Raw genomic sequence first — 6,339 nt, forward strand, 5'->3', positions numbered from 1 at the left:
CTCCCATGCCCTGCTGGCCACACTTCTCTTGATGCAGCCCAGGATGGGGTTGGCTTTCTGGGCTGCCAGTGCACATTGCTGGCTCATGTTGAGCTTCTCCTCATCAACACCCCCAAGTCCTTCTCCTCAGGGCTGCTCTCCAGCCATTCTCCACCCAACCTGTATTTGTGCCTGAGATTGCCACGTCCCAGGTGCAGGACCCTGCACTTGGCTTGGTTGAACTGTATGAGGTTTGCACAGGCCCACCTTTCAGGCCTGTCCATGTCCCTCTGGATGGCATCCCTCCCCTCCAGCGTGTCAACTGCACCACACAGCTTGGTGTCATTGGCAAACTTGCTGTGGGTGCACTCAATCCCACTGTCCGTGTCTCTCAACGAAGATGTTAAACAACACTGGTCCCCAGTACTGAGGAATGCCACTCATCACTGAACATTGAACCATTGACTGCAACCCTTTGAGTGTGGCCATTTAGCTAGTTCTTGATCCATCGAGTGGTCCATCCATCAAATCCATGCCTTTTGCAGGGAGGTCACATTTAAACTGACCTTCACTACTGCGTATGCAGTAGGTGAGGGGTATCAACCCTCAGTCATCTCACTCAACCATATCTTTGCCATCACCCAGTTTGTGAAAGCAGAAGACTTACCAAAAAAACCAGGTTGGATATTAAACTCAGTTTGCAATTGGGAGGCTCCTTCTGAAAACATGATCCCTCGTGGTAAAAATTTCTGTTGAAAGATACAGTCATGTAAGCAGGAATAGTCCATGATTTCTTGGGTTGGCAAAAGAGTTGCAAGTGTTCTGGAGCTTACCCTGGAGTACTGGATCCCTATGTGACCTAAAACTGGTCGCTTGAAAGAGTGGCTTGGCAATTGCAGCTGAAAGCAATACTTACCAGAACAGCAAAGCCTGTGTTAGATTTGAGCTTTCTGGATCAACATAACCCCATATCTGAAAGACAGTTTTCCTGATAAAATAGAAGGATAATCCATGACTCTACTAATCAGCTAAGTTTCCATATGTAATGTGATTCTCTTCATTAACCAGATTTGTTCCTTCATTTCTGTTCCCTAAAATACCAGCTTGTAAGGTTCTGACAAATGACGAATTCTTACTTTGCAACAGTTCCTTATGAAAAACGGTGGTTTTGAAAATACTGCCTTTCTGTGAGCAATCTCAGCCTTTTGCAGTAATGATATCCCAAAATACTTCTGGAGACAAATGTTTACCCTTTATTACAGAAGAAAATGTTCCTTTTAGTAGTAAATGGACAGTTACATGGCATCCTTCTTTATCAGCAACATGGAAAAATAAAGCAATACTAAAATATGTTTGCAACAAAGATGTCTTCTGGTATGTAATTTTTCCTACTTTCATGTAAATGGCATATTTGCATTTTATATGTAATACATTCTGAATATAGAAAAAGGAATCCCTTGTTAGGACTTGCTTTCTCTACTAACAAATGTCTTAATGTTAATAGGTAGGCAATATTCCTACCTTATAGCTTTTCTCGTTATGCATGACACCATCCTAAAAGGTGAGACCACTGTTGCACCAGAAAATAGTGTAGAGCAACAAATCAGAATATCATTAAGATTAGGTAATAGATAATTGGATAAAATGTAATTGCACTTAAGGGAGACCAACACGATCTTTTGATGTAAATTGGGGATTCATTGGTTTGAAATGAAAAGGAGAAGAAAATCAGGATGTGCTACTCAATGTCAGAGTGGCTGTAAGCAATAATTATCATGTGATTGTGAAAAACACAAATTTGATACTAACACAGCATACAAAGCATTTTCAGAAAAGAAGAGGAAAGCGTAAAAGTCTTTGCACGATATAGATTCCAGGAAATAGCTCTGGCTATCTCTGTGCTAGGAAGATGAATTCAAATCTGAAGTGGTGAAGGGAGCGAGGATGACCAGAGGAATGGAGCTTAAAACATTTGGTTGGTAGAGCTTAGCAGACTGGCTGGGTGGAAACTGGGAGAGTGTGTGGTTGTGCTCTATAAATGCATAAAGGACATATGTAGTCAGAATATAGAAGAGCTATTTAGGCAAGAATCAAATAAGAACTGAACAAATAAACATATATTCTGAGATGGAAATTAGCAAAAAAGCATTTTTTATTGTTGAAGTGGTGAAATCCTGGAACAGCCTCATCAAAGAGGTAGTTTCAGCAGTCAGAGCTTGATGAGTTTATGAGAAGTGTATAGTACGACTATCTAGAGTTGCAGAATAAAGGACCCAAGAGTTTCCTTCCATTCCCTCTTCTTACACTGTTTCCTCACTTTCCCATACAAGCCAGTGGAGAGGAGACAACAAAGATTTATAAACGGACAGGAACCTCCAACCAACAGTCCAGTTCTACTCAACCCTCATCCATGTTTTCACAAGAGGGATGGCCATGGCCAAGTGATGACATTCACGGTGATTACGATGGCTTTTCTTCAGAAAGCGTGTGGAGAGTCACCGTCTGACACCAGGGAGTAAACTGTGTGAATCACTGTCTTCCAGTTAAATGTCATCATTGCGGCAGTATCTCAGACAGCCACTTATGGTAGGGATCCTTGGTTGGGGCTCAGCAGCAGAAGCCTGTGCAGCAAAAATAGACACAGTGTCCTCCCTCTGTTATACACACCAAACTGCTACAAATGCAACATTCAGTTGCTAATGTGACAAATGACAAATTCAGACTGTGCTTAACGGATTCAAGCTTATTCTGGAAAGTTTGTCATCAAGGCAGCAAAAATTTCGAAGGGTCTAAGTAAAGGGTCTGGGGCAGAAGTAATGGAAAACTATTGTTTTCTGGTAAAATACTCTACTTAAAACATTTGTTTTGTTGACCCTCCTGCCACCTCTCTGAATAATCATTCCCTGCCTTAAAACAGGTAATTGTTTTCTTCCTGTGTCACATGAAAATTAGTTTTTCCTGTCTTGCATCACAGATTTTCAATTCTGATTAAGGTACAACCACTATTTTGTGTGAAGAATTGTACTTCCTCAGAACAAAGCCTTTTTTTTTACTGTACACTGTAACTCTATTTTCCATGAGTGAGTAGCAAAATGCTGCAATTCACCCTCAGCATTCAGTTATGCATAATGTGTGGGGGAAAAGCACCGAATTAAAATGACAGAACAGTCCTCAGCCTCTGAATATCATACTAAGCGTGCTTTGGCATCTTATATTTAGGGTGAGCTACGTTGTGTTCATTTCCTCTTGATGCAATTTAGTTAATAGCCGAATTCAGTCAGAAAACCACTTGTAAATAAACACCTTGTACAGATTACAGCATTCTCCATCCTCATGGCTCTTTGGCTCAGTCTATCAAGCAATAAAATCTGCCAATATTGTATATTAACTTCTGTCATGTTCGAGTGTTTTTATACATCAATGGAGCAGGTTGTAATCTCACCATATAGGGTACCCACTTCTGGATATACAGCACATATCAGATAAATAAGCTGTCCAAAGAAGATGTTTGTATTGGATGTTCACTGTTGGTTTCTTCCCATACTGTCCTCAGATTCAGAAGCTGCCCTGGGAGATGAATGTGCCAGGATAAGTTATCTGGGGCTCATAAAATCTTTTTTAGAAGATTGAAATAAAGTCAGTGCTTGCAGAAGACAAATCAATTGTGACATTTCTGAATAGAGTGCGATGCATTTAATTAGCACAAGACATACTGGCAAATGCTGAATTACCCAATAAATCACTGAATGCTGGAACCCATACTGAGCCGGGAATCAGCTGTCTTTTGAGATGTACAGCAAGTGATAATAGGAAGATCTGGCCATTTCTCCTCAATTTTCTGCTAAATTTCTTCCATTTTGACATTTGCATGTCAGACCATTTTAATTATTTTAAAGTATCAAAGAATTTCTCCAGCCCAATCTGAGAATTCTGTGCTGTTATCTGCATCTGCTGAGGACTGAAACATGTGTCTTGTGGTATGCTACAGTTTTGCTTTTCACTCCAAGGCAAATGATGGAAGTTTAGCCTCTAGGAATAAAAGTATTTATAAGAAAAATGTACAAGGCTGCTCCCAAGGGCAAACATGGTAGGACCAGGCCCTGTAGCAATCACTGACGTTGGCCTCCAGGTCTCCCCTGTGTGATGAGCAGAGGGGGCTTCAGGCTTGTTGCAGCCGGCGAAAGGGCAGCAGATGAGGGGCTGAGCTCCAAAGTATGAATGTGCTCCCTCGCTTGAGGCTCCTGGCCACCAGGAACCTCACCTTCATACCATGAAGGGCTCAGGTTTATGGTCGTGTCTGGATGTCTGAAGGCAGATGAGCTGTCCTTAAGGTGCAATCCCATACATTGGCTGTGCCCTCCCAGCCCTGCCGATACTCCGGGCCTGTGGCAGGAGTAATGCGGTAGCTGTTCGACAAAGCTTTTATTAACATCTAAGAAATTTGTCCAAGCATTTGCGGTGCTCTCACCACCTCGCTATCCGAACACCTCCCTTTCATCTCACTTCTCTGTGATTTGCTTCTAAACATCACAAAGAATTCAGGGCCTAAGTGTAATTTCCCAGAGACTGGGGCAGTTTTTCTTAAGGTACTTAAGAAGAACCAAACAAACAAACCCCACAGAAATGTGTAAGATCCTAAGGTATGTATGTGCCTTTTGAATATTTTGCACTTAGTATATCTGTATTTACATCATATTCTTGATTACCTGTTGCTATACTGCTTAATCACAGTTTAAAAATACATTTGTTTAATGGGAAGTGATTTTACTGTTTTCAAAAACTTAGCCTCAAGCTAGACGGAGCTATCTTTAGGAATAAGATACAAAAGACGTGCACAACTGTACTAATAATTTTGTGCCTACAGTGATAGAAAATTGCATATGCAACTACAGCCAAGGAATAGAGATTTTGCAGTCATTAGAAGGTGTGTCATTTTTAGAATTTGACATTTAGGGATATTCCACCACACAGGGGTGGCCTACAGTCTCTGCCCAGCATACTCCGTTAAGTGAAACACCAGAACATGGCCTCTTCTCAAGAAGAAATCCAATTGCTTTGGGTATTGCCAGTATTTGATATTTATTTAAATCTGTGTTTATCACTAGTATAAAAATAAATATAAATGTAGCTGCATTATATAGGCCTAATTTCTCTATTTCTTCTGGCTGAATATGTTCATTCTAACATTGAGGTAAAATATTTTGTAACCCATCCTTCTTCTGTAGAGAGCTTATTCTCTTGTCAGTTTTACATGGCCCCGTGTTTGTTGTCAGTGATCGTTGTCCTGCATCAGATGGTTTAACCCACTCTACCACTCCTGCAAATAGGAAGTATAACTCAGATGACAGTTTTGTCTTCTTGTTACTTACAACTCCTTCTCCTCAAGGAATCAGCACGGTGTCCATTGGTGCCAGTTGAGATTGCCCACAAGTAAAACTGAAAAACAATAGACTGATGGGCTTCTAAATTTTGTTTATGTTCTGTTCATGTAATATCAGCGGCCTCCAAGTTATGAAACTGAATTTAATTGCAAATGCATAAGAGTAATTAGTTTTTGAAATGATTGTTGTAGACAATGATAATTAGCAAATATATACAATCATTCATATTTGCAGAAAATTGCAGCAGAGGAAATTAGAAGCCTTTGGAATTATGTCCTAGTAATCTAAAAACAAGAAAACCAAGATTAAAGCAGCACTCTCATAGATGGGTAGAGGAGGAGAGAGGCAAAATCCTCCTACAGCCTCTGTAGCCTCTTGTGCCTAATTCTACAGAAGGCTGAGTTCCCTCAATGTAGAGGTGCTGCAAGGCTTCCTCTTGCCATAAACTTCACTAGTTCTCCTAAGTGTTGTAGTCTCTTAACGCAATGAAACACATTGATTATTCAATTAGCCATTAAGCCTTCCTTTTTCTGTAATGAGTGGGTGACATCTCTGCTTTGCCAGTTTATGAAAGGTAGTAAGGCCACAGAGTTGGAAACAGAGGTGATTTGCATTCCTCTGGCTCTCTGTGTCTTTTCCTAAGTTCAGAGCTGGAGAACAATGAAACAAAGAAATGAGTTCTTTGTATTATCCATAGAGATGATTATATCATCACTTCCTGAGGTATTGAGCTTGTTTTTATCACACCACAGTCCAGCAAAGGCCAAGGACCCAGAAACTCATTACTGTACTCTTGCTCTTAGTCTGCTTATAAAACTTACAAAAATAAATAGTGACAAATTCTTAAGCTTTTAGTGTGGAAGGACATGTGAATTAACATGAGTGAACTAAGCTGATACACATAAGATTGTTAATATTAACAATTTTATGTGTATCAGCTTAGTTCACTCATGTTAATTCACATGTCCTTCCACACTAA

Source organism: Calidris pugnax, unplaced genomic scaffold (assembly GCF_001431845.1).
Source record: "Calidris pugnax isolate Ruff unplaced genomic scaffold, ASM143184v1 scaffold629, whole genome shotgun sequence".
Lineage (NCBI taxonomy): Eukaryota > Metazoa > Chordata > Aves > Charadriiformes > Scolopacidae > Calidris > Calidris pugnax.